The sequence below is a fragment of the Euprymna scolopes genome, chromosome 33, assembly GCF_053919585.1.
Source record: "Euprymna scolopes isolate OS-2025 chromosome 33, ASM5391958v1, whole genome shotgun sequence".
NCBI lineage: Eukaryota > Metazoa > Mollusca > Cephalopoda > Sepiida > Sepiolidae > Euprymna > Euprymna scolopes.
In genome coordinates, this window is record NC_136514.1 from 73,541,411 (window position 1) to 73,563,006 (window position 21,596).

The following is a 21,596-nucleotide window of genomic DNA, read 5'->3' on the forward strand; positions in this document are numbered from 1 at the left end:
TCTGCAAACGTTCAAGTTCCTTTCCTCCTACTTTTCGGCTATAACCTTTCTATTCTCCTGGGATCTCTTCACTTTTTTTAGTTCCCTTTTCTTAGTAGTTACTGTTCGTTTGCCCCGGGGTTTGCTGCTCCAGAAATCTACTGTAAATAACATGTCTTCATTCTTGATATTTACCAACAAATAATCCTGGATATTGTGTTTCTCACCAAGCCTAGTTTATAAACAACTAATAGAAATGTATTATTTTTTAGTTTACAAATGGTGCCCGTCTACTTAGCTAAATGACAGACATGCATCATTAAATCTTTGCTTGACCCGACCGAAACAAATAAGTCCCATTATTGAATTCCTCTAAATGATCCGATCTGCTAGAGAGGCACACTCTCCTGAACTGCCTTGGTAGTTCTCTCCTGAACCAATTGCCTTTCAAACATTCCATCCATTCACCCATTGCTGGTTTGGACATTTTGTTAATGGTCATTATTCAGCCATCTAATAAAGACATTCACTGAATATAAAATCTAACTGGTTTCGAGCATTGTTTCTCTCAATAAGTCAACCCGAGCAAGACTCTTTCCTTAAATGAGGTACTTTTTTAAACAAAAGAAATACTTCTTGAGTGGTCTGGAATATTTTCAGCTCTTTGCACCCTCTCCTTCCACTGCCTAAGCATCTATCACTGTATCAACGTCTGAGATTGACATACGCTAGCAAAACATGTGCTCCATGATGTATCTTTCCTATATAATTACGCTGTTATAAAGTGTGCGCATGAGTGTACCACGTTTCCTACATCTGTCCGTATTGTCATTTGAAAGGTTCCACCTCACAAGGTCTGATTGTGATGGTCACACACAAGAGGTTGATCGAACTAAGAAACACGTGATGTGCTCCAGATTTCAGTCCAGCTCGCCTTGCTTTCGATCAATAATTTAAAGCAACGCCGCCAAGTCCTTGTCTATCTAATGAAATATGTACAAGAATTTCATCCGTCTATTTGCACTAGATATTTTTGTAGGTTTTTTTTTTCTTTATTTTTAAAGTTGCTGAGAGATTATTGACTAAAACGAAAGGGGTCCTGCTAATGCCCTTAAACTATATCCATTGGTGAGGCCCCAGCTTGTTGTTTTCAAGTCGGTTTCTATTAAAAACTTTTTCTTCAAAATCTTTGGATTCGGCATTAAATAACCTGAAAAGGGTTGATATGCCGTAAAACAAAAACAACCAACGACTAAAACGAAAGGAAAAAATACAAAATTACGTTTTTATAAGTCAATCCATCTTAAATCACTTTCATATCTGAGGTTATATATATATGATTATTAAAATGGATTACATTTCCCAATATACAAATACTATTAAGTAAAGGAAAGATTTCTTCCATATTTCTCCCTATCTGTCAAAAATCATTATCAATGAAAACAATTTAGATACCGGATACACCAAAGTACTCCCATCTTAATTTCTTTTATATAATTTTTTAACAACCATTATAAACTGTATATATGTATATAAATGTTTAATTTACATAAATGCTCCCCCTTTTAGTATATATAGCCCTAAACATTCGACCGTCTCATTGGCCATCCCTCTTGAGAAGACGAACGAAACGTCGATCCTCTAGGCCTCTTCGCCTCCATTTTAAATGTCATATATATATATATATATATATATATATATATATATATATATATATATAATCAAGCAGTGGATAAGAAAAGTTTACTAAACAAAACAAATGTAAACGACAATCTAATATAAATATTAATATTTCTATATGAATCCCAACCAAATAAAAAGTTCAATATAACGATAATAGGAAGTAGATCTTGACAGAAGAAGCATAAATGAAATTCCTAAATGAAAATTTGCATGTAAAATTTATTTTTTGACATAATACCGCAAACAAAGATAATTAATAAATCCTTATTCCGCAGAGTTTTAAAAAATACAAAATTTTTCTCTTAAGAAGAAAGCAATCTGTTAGCAAATTTATACACGTAGCAAATCGGGCATGATATGGCCCTCACTTGAAAGCACGCTAAAGACCATAACCGTGACCGGAAACTTGGTTTTCATCACTCTGGACGCGTCCCTGTAATTTCTAGTAATCCTTAGATTTTTATAAAACTTTCTAAAAAGTTGTAACTGATTTCTATATAATTTTATTTGCCTATACTTCGTGATAACTCTTGGGTGTGTCCCAGGAGATCTTTTAGGGCTAATAAAAACACTCCATTTTTTTGGACTATTTTACCATATTCGTCCAAAATTTTCTGTGTATGTTTATTTAGCAGTTTTGCATGGTGTTGAACTCAAATTAAAATATGTTAAGGCCTTGGGGACATTGAGGGCTAAATGGGGGGGGGGCAAATGATAGACTAAGTAATTTCTTCTTTTTTTGTTTTGTTTTTGCATGGTGCAGAACTTAAATTTACATATGTTAAGGCCTAAGACTTCACGGTTTGTTCATTTTCACCAGGATTTGACGTTCCCTGGGGGGTTTGGGGGCTAAATAGGGAGTAATGCTGAACTTAGTCATTTTTTATGCATCGTTCACTGTGCACTCACGGGGGACCATGCATGCTTCACTTGTTCAAACTGCAATTTTGCACGACTTTACGTTTCTTTTACTCGTCGTGATAAATTGTTTCATTCTACGTCTTTTTTTACGCACCAATATGCGTTTTGTTTTCCTTTTAATTTGTTTTCCTTTTGTGGGGTATATGGTTAGAAAAGAAGAAAACCGGACGTACCGGGCGTATCTGCATCGCTCTTTGGGAAAGAAGAAGGAAAGGATGGCCAGCGCATTTGTATACGCGAAGGGCATCTTGGGAAGGCAGAGCATGATGGGAGAAGCTATTTTTTTTTTCCTGTCTCTTCCTTTTTTTTCTAGATAGGAGGATATAAAAGCTGGGAAAAATTCCCTGGGAGAGGAGGAAGAAAAGAGTCATGAACATCTTCTCTTCAAAAGAATTTCGTATTGCTGACGTTCGGATTGTGCGGTGTGACATTGGTGGCGAGAGGCCAGGTGTGGTCGATTGGAAAAGAAGAGGGCAGAAACTTGCTGTTGTCGAGAGAGTGACTCACTCCTTCCCGAACCCCAGAATCGAATCCTGATTATAACCCTAGACCTTTTAAAGTCTAAATTTGGTATTTTATTTTTCAAGCACATTCAAAATTTATAGAGAAACTAATAAAACAATTATGATTACTTCCTTTTTATATCTACAGTCTATATAAGCCATGAGCAATTTGTCACGTACCTAATAACCACCATTATCACTCTATCTTTTTCACAATCGATCGAAAAACAATCGTGACCTATTAGCGATATAACATCTTATTTATGAACCATTAAATAATTGAATTCGATTACATGTAAACAACCAGAAAAATATCAGAAAAATACGAACTAACAAAACCATTTCAATATTTTAAACGTGGCGAAGCCCTTTTCTATAACAAGTTAACAAGTATTGACCACTCATTTTACAACTAGTTACTGGTAGGTCAACATGTATAATGATTTCCAAATGGAAAAAAATGATATTGGAATGGACAAATTTAAGTTATTTTTTGATTATTTTTAAATAGAAAACGTAGGCTTAGTTTTGTAAAAATTTTTGAATTTTTATACATTTGATGGGAAAATATGATTACAGCAACAACTGTATTCTATAATTGATCGAGAACCATTAGTGACCTATTTGCATTAACCTATTTGCAAATCCATTTTTTATTGAGAAAATTAAGATTGCATTTAAACAGTATGAAAAAATGTCAGTAAAAAAATAACGAGAAAATTGGATTATTTTATATTTTAAAGCTTCTGATTACTTTCCTATTAAAAAAATCAACGAGTAATCGGAAGCCACTTCCTGTCCAATTAATAGTAAGTTCGCATTTATAAGCTAACTAGCAAGGCTACCCGGAGTCGCCCGGGGACGTATAAACAATGAGAAAATTGAAGTTGGTTTTGAACATATTTGTTATTCTTAGGATAGAGAAAATTTAATGTCTATCATTTGCTATTTCGAGCAAAAGAATATTTCCTTCCCCAGGACGGGTATTAAACATATATAAAAAAAAAATGTACCATTGTTAGGTAATTGACAGCACGTATATGAAATAATTTTACCTTCACAAGGACAGGTAATGTACAACACATATTTCCCAAGGCGATGCCGAGTCTTCTGCAAGTATATATTTCCACCTAACTCATGTAATCACGGGCGACGCCAAGTATTCTGCTAGCATATATTTCCATCAATCACATTCAATCCTGGGTGACGCCGGGTATTCTATTAATATATACTCCCAGCAACATCATTCAATACCGGGAGATGCCGGGTATTCGGCTAGTATATATTTCCAGCAATTTCATTCCACCCTGGGCGACGCTGGTTATTCTGCTAGTATATATTTCCATCTCTTTCAGCCAATACCAGGCGACGCCGGGTATTTTGTTAGTATATATATTTTCCATCTATCTTATATAATCACGTGTGCCGCAGTGGATTCTGCTAGTATATACTTCCACCTCTTTCATCCAATACCAGGCGACGCCGCGTATTTTGCTAATATATATTTCCACTTGTCTTATATAATCCCGAGCGACGGCGGGAATTGTGCTACTTCCACCTCTTTTATCCTGGGCGACGCCTTGTATTCTGCTAGTATATATTTCAACCTATCTATCACATTGAGTTGAGGGTGAAGGATTTAATGTTTTTTAGCCAATTTTTCGATATTTGTCATCCGAAAGTTGGCAGTTAAAACGATAACGGTTTGGTCAGGTCCCTACGCGTCTGTCAAAAGTTTTAGCGGATATACAAATAAACAAACAAACAAATAAACAAACAAAAAAATAAACAAATACACACACAGATGTTTGAGATTTATATTATAGATTAGCTTGGTACCCGTGCATATTTGCTGCCCGAAGGGTCGCGCTTCAAAACGTACTGATCTCGTGAAAACCCGTCGCCTCTATCAAAAGTTTTAGGAAGACATACAAACATACATACATACATGCATACATACATACATTTAAACAGACTGGTGAGATTTGTATTATAAACTAGCCTGGGTGCCCATAGTAGGTGTATGTTGAGCAAAAGAAAGTGGGAGTGGGCATGCAGGCTTGAACTCATGGCGCGGAGGCGGAAAAGAAAGTTTAGGTGTGTGTAAGAGTGTTGGTTGAGCAAGAAAAAAGAAAAAACAAAAAGCAAAAAAAGTAGTGGTAAGACGATAAACGCGAAGGAGGGAAAGAAGTGACAAAAAATGTAACGCGTTTAGCTGTTGGGCCCATCGCAAAACCGGAAGTGGCGTAGGTTTAAATAAAAGCTAGACAATCGAAAAAAGGCGCCGACTTTCGAAAATATCGGCGAAAAAAGCGACCCCCTCTCTGTAGAAAAGTGGCTAGTTGAGGGTGAAGAAATGTATGTTTTTGGCCAATTTTCGATATTTGTTGTCCGAAGAGTCGGCTTCAAAACGATACCGATCTCGTGAAAATCCGTCGCGTTTGTCAAAAGTTTTAGGCAGACATACATACATACATACATACATGATGATTGATGATTGCAACGTCTTATCAGACGAGTGCCACTCCCTCAGTCACTGAAAGTCCATGAGCGTGAAGATAACCTTTTTTTTTTTTTTAGTCCTGCCAGCGAATCCACACGCTCAAGCAGCCATGACATTGAAGACGGTCCTTGGCATACATACATATATATACATATACACACATACATACCCATAAACATACACACATGCACACATCCATACATCTATACATACACAATACATATAACACATACATACAAACATACACATACACACATGCACACACATATACATATATATGCATACACAGATATACTATCATATACAAATACATGCACACATATACATGCATATTCACATACGTATACGTACACATGTATGCACATTTACATACATACACATAAAGTTACCTACATATACCTACACATACATATATATGCACCTATACGCATACATATATATGCATATATACATTTACATATACATACACACAAATATATATACGTATATACATACAAACACACATAAACATGTATACACAATAAATAAATAAATAAATAAAAATATATACACACATACATATATACATACATATACAAATAGGTATACATACACATACATACACTAGTACATATATTAACATACATACATACATGCACACACATATGCATATATAGAATGATGGCAGATCAATTATTACATGCTTCCAGCATCTCAGGGCTACACACATGACGCTTTTTCCATCGCCACGGACAATTTTTATAGACAAATGCCTGAGGAAGTATCTATACAAAGATGATGTTACAGAGTTTTAGCTTTGTACGACAGCTAAGTCTCTCTTTCGGTTCAAAATGTTGAGATCCAGCAACAAGCATGAGCAAGATAGCCAGCAACAAATCAAACTGCAGACCAGCTTAATGCGGGTACTGGTCTCCCGCTTTATGTATCTTTTTTTAAATCAGAGATTTGCTTCACCCAGAGGGGTTGCCTTTACAGGGACTTTGGGAGTCCTCTCCACCCCACACACATATCGAAATAAAGATATACACGTACACATACAAGCATGCATACAAACAGATGCACGCAAACATACATACGCAAGAACAAACACACATGACAACATGCACATACACTCAAACATTCATACATGCACGCATATACATACATATGCACACACACGTACACATACACGTACATGTAGAATATATATGAAGGGGCATTTATGATGACGATGATGATGGTTGTTACGAATATGTGAATTCAACAGTAAAACAATCCCAAATACACAGAACATAGAATAGAGAGACGTTCGCTTCGCCGGTTGTACAGTTTTTAAAATGAAAACGCGTTCATAAGGGCACAAATCCACAACGTTCATGACGACTACGATGATGGTTGTTACGAATAGGTGAATTCAACATGAATAAAAGAGTAAAACAATCCCAAATACACAGAACATAGAATACATACATACATACATACATACATACATACATACATACATACATAAAGGCTTCCTTTACTCTTGACAGAGTATGGATACCCACTGTAAGGGTGCCTGCGCGTGAAATTTTTGTGGCAAGAGTTTCGCAATCTCTAACTATACCTCTCCTGAGTCGACATTGTTGAATACCAGTGGCAAGTGCAGGTTTAGAACGACTGAAAACAATGCCGAGATTAGTGGAAAGCACATACAGCGCCTAGAATTCCCAAGTGGTCACCCATCTGGTACAAGCCAGGCTCATTGTTGCTTAACTGCGGTGATCTGACGAGAACCGGTGTGTCAACGCGATTATGCCATACATGATGATGATGATTGCACCGTCTTGTCAGGCGAATGCCACTCCCTCAGACACTTAAAGTCCATGAGCCCAAAAATGACTTCCATCGCCACAGGACCATTTTTATAGACAAACTCCTGAGGGAGTATCGATACACATATGATGTTACAGTCTTATCTTTTTACGACAGCTAAGTCTCTCTCTCGGTTCAAAATGTTGAGATCCAGCAACAAGCAAGGGCAAGATAGCCAGCAACAAGTTTAACTGCAGGCCAGCTTAATGCGGGTACTGGTCTCCCGCTTTATGGTTTTTTAAATCAGAGATTTGCTTCTCCTAGAAAGGTTGCCTTCACCACGGCTTACGGGAGCCCTCTCCACGCCAGCACACAAATACATATACATAAACACATACGGTGCTAGTTGGCCGTTGACCCCGAAAAAGAGGTCAATCGCCCTTTGAAAGGTCTTGTTTTTAATCCTTCAGGAAGACTAACCGGCCTCCTCACCAAACATGCTTAAAATAGAAATAGCGGGTTATGTTAAATATTTTCATTCTCAAAACATTTCTTTTGGTGGGGGATATTTATGAAAACAGCTACCACTTCACACGCACCTATAAAAAAAATTGACGTTGACGAAAAATCTACAAAATACGGATCCAACTTTTTTATCTGCACATTCAACATGTATTTTTTTTTTTTTTTTTTACAGAAATCGGGAAAAATAACAACTATAGTTAAATATTGAGAGATTTATAAAGAATCGGAATTGGTAATTGTATCGGAATCGGGAATTTAGTACGGAATCCGTAATTGTATCGGAATCAGGAAAAATATTGCAATCGTCCCATCACTAATATATATATATATATATATATATTAGTGATGGGACGATTGCAATATTTTTCCTTTCTAGGAGAAGCAATATATATATATATATATATATATATATATATATATATATAATGGCGATAGATGTATGTATGTATGTGTGTGTTTAACCGATAATCTCTAACACCACCGGTCACATGACACTGAAATTAACAGGAAATAATAATGATACAGCAACGATGGTTTATAACAAATAAAATCTTTGTTGGGGTGGATAAATATCATGTACAAAAATATGTCGGCTTCTTGAAATGTAAAATGTTCATTTCAACTTGCTGGCATATTTTTTAGTAGTTTACGCGTGTGCAAATTCAATTATAGTCATTATGGTTATAGCTATAAGCCGTCTAATTTTTAATCTTTCTTATCTATCTGTCAATAGGTTAAACAGTAGGGAACTCGACTGGAACGCTAAATGTTTTGGTTTCGATTCTAGCTGATGGCACCGAAGTGTTTTTTTCTATTTAAATTACTATGATATATTAGATACAATATAATAATCAATAGACAATGGCTTTGTAATAATAAAAACGAAATCTGGATGAATTGAAATATAATTAAGCGTATTTACCACCGGCAAGGTTAGAAACTCCTAAAATAATTAACTGATTATTATGAATTTTGGAACACAGGTTCTAAGTGTAAGGGTCATAATGTGGGCTGTGTTTAGTTTCTTCATCTTCTCTTCTCTTCTCTTCTTCTATTCTATCTATCTATTCTTCTTCTATCTATCTTCTCTTCTCTATCTATCTTTCTTCTATTCTTTCTTTCTTCTATTCTATCTTCTTCTATCTATATAAATAAAATGAACTCATTTTTTCCCGTCTGATTTTGACATTCATAGGATTAAAAATCAAGATATTTCATGCAAATATAATATGCACAAACGGCAGAACAATATCTGAGGTTTGTTATAGGCTTATTATTTCGCAAATTCCTCGATAATCTTAGATTTCTATACTTTTTCTGCTGAGAAGTCACGGCCAAAATCGGTTAAGATCAATGGAAGTGGTAAAATATTTTCTCTCTAATAAATTCCTCCTTCCCCTGCCACCACTTAACACCGTTTGGGGATCGTTCACAAGGAACAGTTGAGAAGAGAACACCGGTTTGGCTTCGTAGTTCTTTCATGTAAAGTTATTTAAAATCACTAAACTAAGCTGCAGTGCTCTGTGGCGTAGTGGTTAGCGTGCTGGACAATTCACATTATATTTTCACGTTCGCGCCGACCTACCGTAGTCGTTTTTTTTTGTTTTTTTTTTTTCCTAAACAACTGGAATGGACTTTTCTTGGTGGCCGAACTGTTAACGTTGCAGATGTTTTTTTGTTTTTTTGTTTTTTTCACACTTTATTTTCCTACTTTTACTCATGACTCCGGGTTTGATCCTTCCTACTTACCTACCATAACATTTTTTAAAACTTCCCCCCCCGTCCCGGAAACAAACACTCGGGCAACGCCGGGTACCCCCGCTAGTTTTTAAAAAAGTGGTCAAAGAGATAGTGGAGTTTCTCTTTCTAAAAGTTAAGTGCCTCTACTTTTTATGATTTTTAACAATTTAAACATCTAAAGAGATCATTTAAATTTCTTATTCCAATTGAGGCAATTATCTCTTATCTTCTCTTCTCTATATAAATAAAATGAACTCATTTTTTCCCGTCTGATTTTGACATTAATAGGATTAAAAATCAAGATATTTCATGCAAATATAATACGCACAAACGGAAGAAGAATATCTGAGGTTTGTTATAGGCTTATTATTTCTCAAATTCCTCGATAATCTTAGATTTCTATACTTTTTCTGCTGAGAAGTCACGGCCAAAATCGGTTAAGATCAATGGAAGTGGTAAAATATTTTTTCTCTAATAAATTCCTCCTCCCCCTGCCACCACTTAACACCGTTTGGGGATCGTTCACAAGGAACAGTTGAGAAGAGAACACCGGTTTGGCTTCGTAGTTCTTTCATGTGAAGTTATTTAAAATCACTAAACTAAGCTGCAGTGCTCTGTGGCGTAGTGGTTAGCGTGCTGGACAATTCACATTATATTTTCACGTTCGCGCCGACCTACCGTAGTCGTTTTTTTTGTTTTTTTTTTCCTAAACAACTGAAATGGACTTTTCTTGGTGGCCGAACTGTTAACGTTGCAGATGTTTTTTTGTTGTTGTTGTTTTTTTCACACTTTATTTTCCTACTTTTACTCATGACTCTGGGTTTGATCCTTCCTACTTACCTACCATAACATTTTTTAAAACTTCCCCCCCCCCCGTCCCGGAAACAAACACTCGGGCAACGCCGGGTACCCCCGCTAGTCTTCTCTATCTTCTATATAAATAAAATGAACTCATTTTTTCCCGTCTGATTTTGACATTAATAGGATTAAAAATCAAGATATTTCATGCAAATATAATACGCACAAACGGAAGAAGAATATCTGAGGTTTGTTATAGGCTTATTATTTCTCAAATTCCTCGATAATCTTAGATTTCTATACTTTTTCTGCTGAGAAGTCACGGCCAAAATCGGTTAAGATCAATGGAAGTGGTAAAATATTTTTTCTCTAATAAATTCCTCCTCCCCCTGCCACCACTTAACACCGTTTGGGGATCGTTCACAAGGAACAGTTGAGAAGAGAACACCGGTTTGGCTTCGTAGTTCTTTCATGTGAAGTTATTTAAAATCACTAGACTAAGCTGCAGTGCTCTGTGGCGTAGTGGTTAGCGTGCTGGACAATTCACATTATATTTTCACGTTCGCGCCGACCTACCGTAGTCGTTTTTTTTTTGTTTTTTTTTTCCTAAACAACTGAAATGGACTTTTCTTGGTGGCCGAACTGTTAACGTTGCAGATGTTTTTTTGTTGTTGTTGTTTTTTTCACACTTTATTTTCCTACTTTTACTCATGACTCCGGGTTTGATCCTTCCTACTTACCTACCATAACATTTTTAAACCTTCCCCCCCGTCCCGGAAACAAACACTCGGGCAACGCCGGGTACCCCCGCTAGTCTTCTCTATATAAATAAAATGAACTCATTTTTTCCCGTCTGATTTTGACATTAATAGGATTAAAAATCAAGATATTTCATGCAAATATAATACGCACAAACGGAAGAAGAATATCTGAGGTTTGTTATAGGCTTATTATTTCTCAAATTCCTCGATAATCTTAGATTTCTATACTTTTTCTGCTGAGAAGTCACGGCCAAAATCGGTTAAGATCAATGGAAGTGGTAAAATATTTTCTCTCTAATAAATTCCTCCTCCCCCTGCCACCACTTAACACCGTTTGGGGATCGTTCACAAGGAACAGTTGAGAAGAGAACACCGGTTTGGCTTCGTAGTTCTTTCATGTGAAGTTATTTAAAATCACTAAACTAAGCTGCAGTGCTCTGTGGCTTAGTGGTTAGCGTGCTGGACAATTCACATTATATTTTCACGTTCGCGCCGACCTACCGTAGTCGTTTTTTTTTTTGTTTTTTTTTTCCTAAACAACTGGAATGGACTTTTCTTGGTGGCCGAACTGTTAACGTTGCAGATGTTTTTTTGTTGTTGTTGTTTTTTTCACACTTTATTTTCCTACTTTTACTCATGACTCCGGGTTTGATCCTTCCTACTTACCTACCATAACATTTTTTAAAACTTCCCCCCCCCGTCCCGGAAACAAACACTCGGGCAACGCCGGGTACCCCGCTAGTTTTTAAAAAAGTGGTCAAAGAGATAGTGGAGTTTCTCTTTCTAAAAGTTAAGTGCCTCTACTTTTTATGATTTTTAACAATTTAAACATCTAAAGAGATCATTTAAATTTCTTATTCCAATTGAGGCAATTATCTCTTATCTTCTCTTCTATCTATATAAATAAAATGAACTCATTTTTTCCCGTCTGATTTTGACATTAATAGGGTTAAAAATCAAGATATTTCATGCAAATATAATACGCACAAACGGAAGAACAATATCTGAGGTTTGTTATAGGCTTATTATTTCTCAAATTCCTCGATAATCTTAGATTTCTATACTTTTTCTGCTGAGAAGTCACGGCCAAAATCGGTTAAGATCAATGGAAGTGGTAAAATATTTTTTCTCTAATAAATTCCTCCTCCCCCTGCCACCACTTAACACCGTTTGGGGATCGTTCACAAGGAACAGTTGAGAAGAGAACACCGGTTTGGCTTCGTAGTTCTTTCATGTGAAGTTATTTAAAATCACTAAACTAAGCTGCAGTGCTCTGTGGCGTAGTGGTTAGCGTGCTGGACAATTCACATTATATTTTCACGTTCGCGCCGACCTACCGTAGTCGTTTTTTTTTTGTTTTTTTTTCCTAAACAACTGGAATGGACTTTTCTTGGTGGCCGAACTGTTAACGTTGCAGATGTTTTTTTGTTGTTGTTGTTTTTTTCACACTTTATTTTCCTACTTTTACTCATGACTCCGGGTTTGATCCTTCCTACTTACCTACCATAACATTTTTTAAACCTTCCACCCCCCCGTCCCGGAAACAAACACTCGGGCAACGCCGGGTACCCCCGCTAGTTTTTAAAAAAGTGGTCAAAGAGATAGTGGAGTTTCTCTTTCTAAAAGTTAAGTGCCTCTACTTTTTATGATTTTTAACAATTTAAACATCTAAAGAGATCATTTAAATTTCTTATTCCAATTGAGGTCACTAGAGGCAATTATCGGTTAGGTTCATAAAATAACTGAAATGCATTTATAACGTAAGAAATGAAATGTATTTTAATAGATTTTGTTCGTCTCATAAAACAACGATAAGATTACCGAATACATTTTCAATTAAGAAAAAATGTATTTAAACATGTTTTAATTTATAAATACTTCATGTATTTTTTAATCTATAAATATTAAAGCGAAAATGTATGTATGTTTATATGTGTGTTCGCTTTTTCTCTATGTCTACAAAAGGCTTTTTTTCAGAGAAGCGGTCGGTCGCTTCACAACTTTTAAAACTTTTTATATCACATATAAATCGTAATATCTCACAGTTAACAACGAAGCTCGCCTGTCTATTTAATTTGCTCGATTTCGGGAAGATAAATATTCAACATTTGTCGCTCGCCGCATGTGGGTTAGTCTTTTTCTTATAACATCTTGGGAAAAAATTAAAAATCTCGCAGTCAAACTTGACCTCATTAACTCATTAAAACGGGTACAGGCGACAAGATCAAAGTGTAGTATCTGTTCCGACAGATACGTCAAGCAAATACAATATGTGGGGGTAACCCCACATATCAGACCTAGGTCAATGTAGGGGCAACCCTTCATACCAACAGTTACTATCCAGTTCCCATTTCCCACCTCTCGGGAGCTGGTCCCCCCTTTCCCTCCCCCTCCCTCTCTCTCCACATTAAGAAACGGCCTTGTGCCTAATTTGATCAGTGGGGAAGCAAATAAATCCAAGCTCATTAAAACGGGCACCTGCCAAATCCAAGTAATTAAATAAATTCAAATGTGTTTCCATTAGCATCTCGCGGTGGGGCAATCGTTAACGTCCCACGGTTTTTTTTTTTTTTTTTGGTTTTTTTTTCACACTTTAATTTACAACTTTGCCTCAACGGTTCGGGTTCCATCCATCCATACTTACCTACCAAAACATTTTTTTTGTTAAACCCCCCCCCCAACCCCGGAGTTTCCACACACACCTCCAAACACCCGGCCAACGCCTGGTACCCCTCGCTAGTTTAAAATAAATAATAACAAGTTCGTTGAAGCCATTTCCCCTTTTATAGAAACCCAGCGTCAACGAATAGGTTTCTTTTCGTTTTCAACTTCCCAAAGTTTCTTTCAACAGACGATCATTCTATACGTTCATTAATTAGAGTTGTAGTTTTAAAATTACCTTGTAATTCAAAATGTAGCAAAAAATCAAAACACATCCTGAAAGATTGAATTCAATATCGATTTTAAAGAGAACTTATATTGTTTTGCTACCAAATAACGATTGATTCAAATTTTCAAAAATAAATCTATAAAAAGTGCGTCCTCTTTTTTACAAAATCGATATTATATTTAATGCTTATGAATGTATTAATTTGAAAACCATAAATTAAATAATCGTATAGAATGACGTCGTTTGAAAAAGAAAATGATACTCGAGTCGACGATGACGGTTTTTATTCATGACTTGACCTCATATTTCAAATGTTATTTTTAACTTTTCTGTTGTGACTTGTAAACATGACTATATTTTAATTTATTTCCAATTTACCTTCAGCATCCCCATTAATGATCCGACAAAAAGACTAGAAATAAAAAGAAAATTACTCAAGTCATTCCTTGCAATTGCTCACAAAATCTACCAACCGAGTAGAAAGCGTTTTTGTTTTCCTCTCTGTCAGAATCATCACTCATAGTAAATCAAGACTAAGGAACAATAGGCACTGCCAAACGAATGTGAAGAATTGTGAAAAAAGGAGCGCATGATTCCGTGACGTCAGACTTCTGTTAACTATACGAACTATGGAAAAGCATTTTAAAAATATTACTAGTTTATTTTGCCCTTCTTCTTTTAAATGGTACAAAAGTTATTTTGATAATATTAATTTATGATAAAGTTATTTTGATAATATTAATTTATGATAAAGTTATATTGATAATATTAATTTATGATAAAGTTATATTGATAATATTAATTTATAATAAAGTTACAACGTTTTACATATGGGGGGGGTAATTCTGTGGTGACTTTTGAAGGTGCCTAAGGAACAAAGAATGGAAAGCGAGAATTAACAGGTTGCCGAAAATGCATTCATAATAATCCTAAGCCGACGTTTCCTTCTTCCCATTATTTTGGTTTTACATAGAGATAGTTCCATAGAAAAACTAAATATTGCAATTAGTAAAACTACTTCTGAATTATTTGGGGAAAATTGGAGATAGCTTCCCTTCCAAAGAAAATAAAAAATGGCAAATTTTATTTTGTTCATAAATGGATGAGACAAAACAAGACTGGATTCGGTTTATCATATGTGCTTACAAAAAATAGTCCAGTAGTAGTAGTAGTAGTAGTAGCAGCAGCAGTAGTTAAATCAAAGGGGAGATTACTTTGTGATACTAAAAAAAATTATTCTCCACATGGACAAAAACGAGTGAATACCGTTAGTTTACACAAGAAATTGCATGTGTCATTTGACAAAACTAACAGATGATACCAGAATTGTGTTGACATGATATATGATATCATCTGCCTTTTTATACAGCATGTTCACGCTTTAGTTTGAAATAATATTTTTATAAGCAAACATATAAGATGGAGATAGCTTGAAAATATCCGGTTTTGTTTGATGGTATGATGTTTTGTCTGATGGTATGATGTTTTGTTTGATGATGTGATGTTTTGTTTGATGGTATGATGTTTTGTTTGATGATGTGATGTTTTGTTTGATGATGTGATGTTTTGTTTGATGGTGTGATGTTTTGTTTGATGATGTGATATTTTGTTTGATGATGTGATGTTTTGTTTGATGGTATGATGTTTTGTTTGATGATGTGATGTTTTGTTTGATAATGTTGTGTTTTGTTTGATGGTATGATGTTTTGTTTGATGATGTGATGTTTTGTTTGATGTTGTGATGTTTTGTTTGATGATGTGATGTTCTGTTTGATGATATGATGTTTTGTTTGATGATATGATGTTTGATGATGTGATGTTTTGTTTGATGATGTGATGTTTTGTTTGATGATGTGATGTTTTGTTTGATAATGTGATGTTTTGTTTGATGGTGTGATGTTTTGTTTGATGATGTGATGTTTTGTTTGATGATGTGATGTTTTGTTTGATGATGTGATGTTTTGTTTGATGGTGTGATGTTTTGTTTGATGGTATGATGTCTTGTTTGATGATGTTATGTTTTGTTTGATTATGTGATGTTTTGTTTGATGGTGTGATGTTTTGTTTGATGATGTGATGTTTTGTTTGATGGTGTGATGTTTTGTTTGATGGTATAATGTTTTGGTTGATGATGTGATGTTTTGTTTGATGATGTGATGCTTTGTTTGACGGTGTGATGTTTTGTTTGATGGTCTTGTTTTATGATGTGATTTTTTGTTTTATGATGTGATGTTTTGTTTTATGATGTGATGTTTTGTTTGATGATTTGATGTTTTGTTCGATGGTATGATGTTTTGTTTGATGGTATGATGTTTTGTTTGATGATGTGATGTTTTGTTTGATGGCATGATGTTTTGTTTGATGGTATGATGTTTTGTTTGATGATGTGATGTTTTGTTTGATGATGTGATGTTTTGTTTGATTATGTGATGTTTTGTTTGATGGTACAATGTCTTGTTTGATGATGTGATGTTTTGTTTGATGATGTGATGTTTTGTTTGGCGGTGTGATGTTTTGTTTGATGGTGTGATGTTTTGCTTGATGATGTGATGTTTTGTTTGATGATGTGATGTTTTGTTTGATGGTATAATGTCTTGTTTGATGATGTGATGTTTTGTTTGATGATGTGATGTTTTGTTTGGCGGTGTGATGTTTTGTTTGATGGTGTGATGTTTTGTTTGATGATGTGATGTTTTGTTTGATGGTATGATGTTTTGTTTGATGATGTGATGTGTTGTTTGATGGTATGATGTCTTGTTTGATGATGTGATGTTTTGTTTGATGATGTGATGTTTTGTTTGATGATGTGATGTTTTGTTTGACGGTGTGATGGATGAACAATATCGCCATCATACGTGTCTGCGTTTTCCAGTTGAACTCTACCATGGACATCTCTCGGTGGTGGTGACTTTGCTCCTGCACTCAATGCAAAGACAACCCAGGTGCTAGTTGCTCAACAGTGCTCCTCGCCAGTGGTCCCTAGACGTCTAACCCGATTGCAATCTCCTTGAATATTTCTTTAGGGGTGTGATGAAGGCCCAGTCAAAAGATGAACTCTAGGCGTTTTGATCTCATTAGACGAAATGGAACATTTTCTGTTAATGTTTCTTCCTCGTGAAACAGCCTAACAAAAGGAGTCACGTGATACCCAATTCGGGATTTGTTTGTTGTTTCGCTTCGTTTGGATGTCGTTTCATTTTTAGTTCAGTCAAAATTACCAGAACTCAATGGACCCAACTTCCTGTGGCTAACATTTGATTTCTATATGAAATACATAGATATTCAAATATCCCATTAGAGGTCTCATTTACTTCCCAAAAACTGAGTTAGTAAAAATGTTGAAAAGATATTTGGTATGTCACGTTTAATTTTGACATATGATTTTCGTGAGTTTTCATGCTTAAGTTTGGAATATGATTTTCGTTGGTCGCTCACGCTTATGTTTTAAATATGATGCTTGTTTGATGTGTCACGTCTAATTTTGAAATATGATTTTCTTTGTCTGCCACACTGAAGTCTCAAAAATGAATTTTATTTTTCTGTCACTTAAGTTCATACCATTTTTTTTTCGTTACGCTGTCACGTTTATGTTTTAAATATGATTTGTCTTTTCTCTAACGCTTAATTTTTAAATATTTCTTTGCTGGTCTGTCAGGCTTCATTTTGAAATATGATTTTTTGATTTGTCACGCTTAAGTTTGAAATACAGCTTGCCTTCGTTTGTCATGCTTAAGTTTGAAGAATGATTCTTTGATCTTTCACAGTTATTTTATAAATATCGTGATTGTTGGCCTGTCACGCTTAAGTTTGAAAACTTATTTACCTTGGTTTATCATGTTTAAGTTTTAAATATGATTTGCATTGGTCTATCATGCTTAAGTTTTAAATATGATTTGCATAGCTTTGTTATGCTTAAGTTTGAAATATAATTTGCATTGCTTTGTTATGCTTAAGTTTGAAATATAATTTGCATTGCTTTTTATGCGTAAGTTTGAAATATAATTTGCATTGCGTTGTTATGCTTAAGTTTGATACATGATTTTCGTTGGTCCGTCACGTTTATGTTTGAAATATGATTTTTGTTGGTCAGCAAACGCATAAAATGGATACAGCTTGAAAATATCCGGGTTTTGTTTGATGGTGTGATGTTTTGTTTTAATTAATAATTCCTGATATTGAATTAATATTTATATTAGACTAGTAAAGACACCCGGCATTGCCACGCAATGAAAGTGTTTCTTATGCATTAGATAAATAAGTCACAAACTCTAGGAACCGAACACTTTCCTTGCGGCATGATCTTCACGGATTACACCATGATTACTGGAAACGTCCTGCATTATCTGTAAACGAAATTACACCTCAGCTAAAGGAGTTATTGATATACATATTGCCTAGTTGAAGATATGCAAGTAGGGTTCATGCTATGAAGACCTTGATTGATGATGCTGATGCTGATTCTGCTGCAGCTGGTGCTGATGATGATTATGATGATTATGATCATCATCAGCAGCAGCACCGTCATCATCATCATCATCATCATCATCATCATCCGGTTACCTAATAGTTGTTTGAAGATTCTATGTAGCCGTCTTACGACTGCACGCACATTTACCTGGGACAAAAGATGATCAAGGAAACAACGACACCTTTTGTATGGTACAGGGTTTTATTCTTATTTCCAGAAAACGAATACTACGAATCGATTTTGATGGCCTAGATAAGTTTATGAGCGTGCCTTTCGATTTTCAAGGAACGTCTGACTAGAGGACAATGCACCTCTCTTCCGGTTCTGATGTTATTACTTTTATATTTTTTATATTTAACTTGCCCACGATGGTCGACTTAAAGTTAAACAACTCGTCTTCCCCAAGTTGTAGTAAGAGCCGTGACGAACCAAATTCTCATAGTCGCTGGAAGAGCCGATCACCCTCTTTACTCAACAGATATGTTCTATTTATATAGATTGACTGATAATGATTGAACGACCTAGCATATTGGTTCTCGTTAGATCCTTGAAGTTAAGCAATGTTGAGCCTGGTCAGTGCCAGATGGGTTACAATTTGGGAATACCAGGCGCTGTACGTGGGAAGACGTCCACACATCCCTGCAAGAATTGCAAGAGCTTAATATTATCTTCTCTGACGAGGATATGTAGACCGCTTGTGAATTTGATATTCCTAGGATACTTCCTCCTTTGGAGGAAGTCGGTTCAGCTTAGAGTAAGTGCCGCTGTCTTATTTTGCCAGTAGGATTCTATATCTATTATTAAGGGATAAACTGCAACACGGGTGCTATATAAATAAATTTCGAGTTATTCGATTGTATTATATTTTGAATCTGTGTAGTTTCTTTCACTGATCCAGTTAAATTAATTTTTACAAACCCCAAACGCACGTCCAACAACATCAATAAAAAGACACAGACTTTATGGCTTACCAAAAAAGTTCAATTCAGATTTACGTGTGCGATTTTATTATTTCAAGAATAAAAATGGCTGATTTCCAGTTCCGCACGAAAACCATTTTCGGGTTGCTTGATTATTTCTAAACATTCCAAAACCAGATTCTGCAATTCCTAAAAAGCTTAGAAATGTAATTCGAAATTGGAAAGAACATTTTTTCACGATATTATTTTTTTTTTTAATTATTTTTTATTTTAAGAAAAAATATTTTTTGCAGAGAATGGACAATGTTGCATGAAGAATCTTCCTTTTTTATGTGAAATAGCTTAAAATCAATAATTCTTCGAATTCAGACGAAAAAAACAGATAATTTTAGAACGGCTTCCGTTATGTTATTCGAAAATAAATCGAAACAACATTATTTACGATTATCTAGAAACAGCAAAACGAAATTTATTTTTTACCTGTAGTGAAAACAGTGGGCTCAATATTTTTTTTTTGTAAAATATGTCAGTAATAATAATCTCTGATATAATAAAAGGCTTCCTTCAGTCTTGATAGACTATGGATACCCACTGTAAGGTGCCTGCGTGAAATTTTTGTGGCAAGAGTTGCGCAATCCCAACCATACCTCTCCTGAATCAACATTGTTGAATACCAATGGCAATTGGAGGTTCAGGACGACTGGAAACAATGCCGAGATAAGATAAAAGTACATACATCGCCTAACCTTTCGAAATGGTCACCCATCTAGCTTATCGTTGCTTAACTTCGGTGATCTGACGAGAACCGGTGTGCCAACGTGATTGTGCTGTACACTCTCTGATATAATAATGAGAGCACTGACACAATTGAATCTCTTGCCATGTCTACGGAACTCGGGTGTCACTGTAGGTCTCAATTGTGAACTCAGGTCTAGAATATAAACAGAGCAGATTTAACTCGGAGACCTGTAAAATCATTATAATTCTTTAAACTATAAACTTGACTGATATAACAACCATTTCTCTACGCAGATTATTTTACCTCTTTTTAGACTATAATCTTCACTTATGTCTACATCTTAAATAGTGTTTAACCATTACTTGATATAACTCTTATAAACAATTCTTTCAGTAGATTATATTTGCCTCTTTATAACATTTTTTTTTACATAAGAATCACCTCTTATCAAGGCCTAGAGGCCACTCGAGGATGATGGTTAAAGAGTATACAGAAGTCAGTGGGACAATATCGTAGTAATAATTAGTAGTGGAAATTTGGTAAATTTGATTACTTAAGGGGAACGGCTCATCAAGAACTTGTTTACGTTGGACTTGAAGACGACCATATTGTAGTCTGCTTCCACAGGTGTGCAGCTCTAATAAAGAAGCTTTGTTCATGGAATCGTTTAGGTTTTGGCACAGATAAAACGTGTGGGAAACTATTGATAATGTTTTCAGCTAGACGAGTGTTTCTTGTGAAAGTTTGATGAGGGCGGGCATAGATTGGAGCCTAGACGAGCACTTTCCATGGAAATAACGATAAAGCAGAGACAGGCTCACATCCCCTATTAGGCCACGAAGTCTATTTTGAACTCTGTCAAAGCAGATCTTTCTATCAGTTTCTGTCCAGATGCGACGACGGTACTCCATCCTTGGACGTACCTGGCTCTTATATAGGTAGAGAATTGCATCAGTAGTGAGATATCTACTGGATCGATAGAAGGATCCCACCATTTTTCAAGAGACCTTGGCAACGGATTTGATATACGTGTGCCATTTCAGATCAGGAGTAAAGGTCAAGCCCAGAAGCTTGTCAAAACATGGAGTTTCCCCAAGACGAGAGCCATTTATTCAAACCAGCATACAACTGATTTGCTTTTCAATATATTTGTATCCTCGCTTTGGCGATGATCATAAATTTGAGGTCAACAGAGCGTATGGCTTCATGATTGAGGAGAACTATTAGCCGAGAGAATAGAAGAGAAAAACGGAAAAATTACAAGCAAGAAAGAGTTCCCCCTTTAACAATTCTATTGTTCAAAGTATGAATTAATGAAAAAAATGAACTCCGTAATTATTTAAAAAAAGAAAAAAAAACAGATGTCAGTCATAAACTTATGAAAACAAAATGA

At 35.4% G+C, this 21,596-nt stretch overlaps 1 protein-coding gene and 1 pseudogene across 2 annotated transcripts in view; one reads left to right on the forward strand and one right to left on the reverse strand.

Moving 5' to 3' along the window:
- The window catches only part of LOC145258296 (uncharacterized), a 944,200-nt gene that overhangs the window by 756,648 nt on the left and 165,956 nt on the right, over positions 1-21,596 (forward strand). The gene's annotated exons all lie outside the window — the stretch shown is intronic.
- LOC145258418 (5S ribosomal RNA) lies at positions 7,257-7,373 on the reverse strand (annotated as a pseudogene).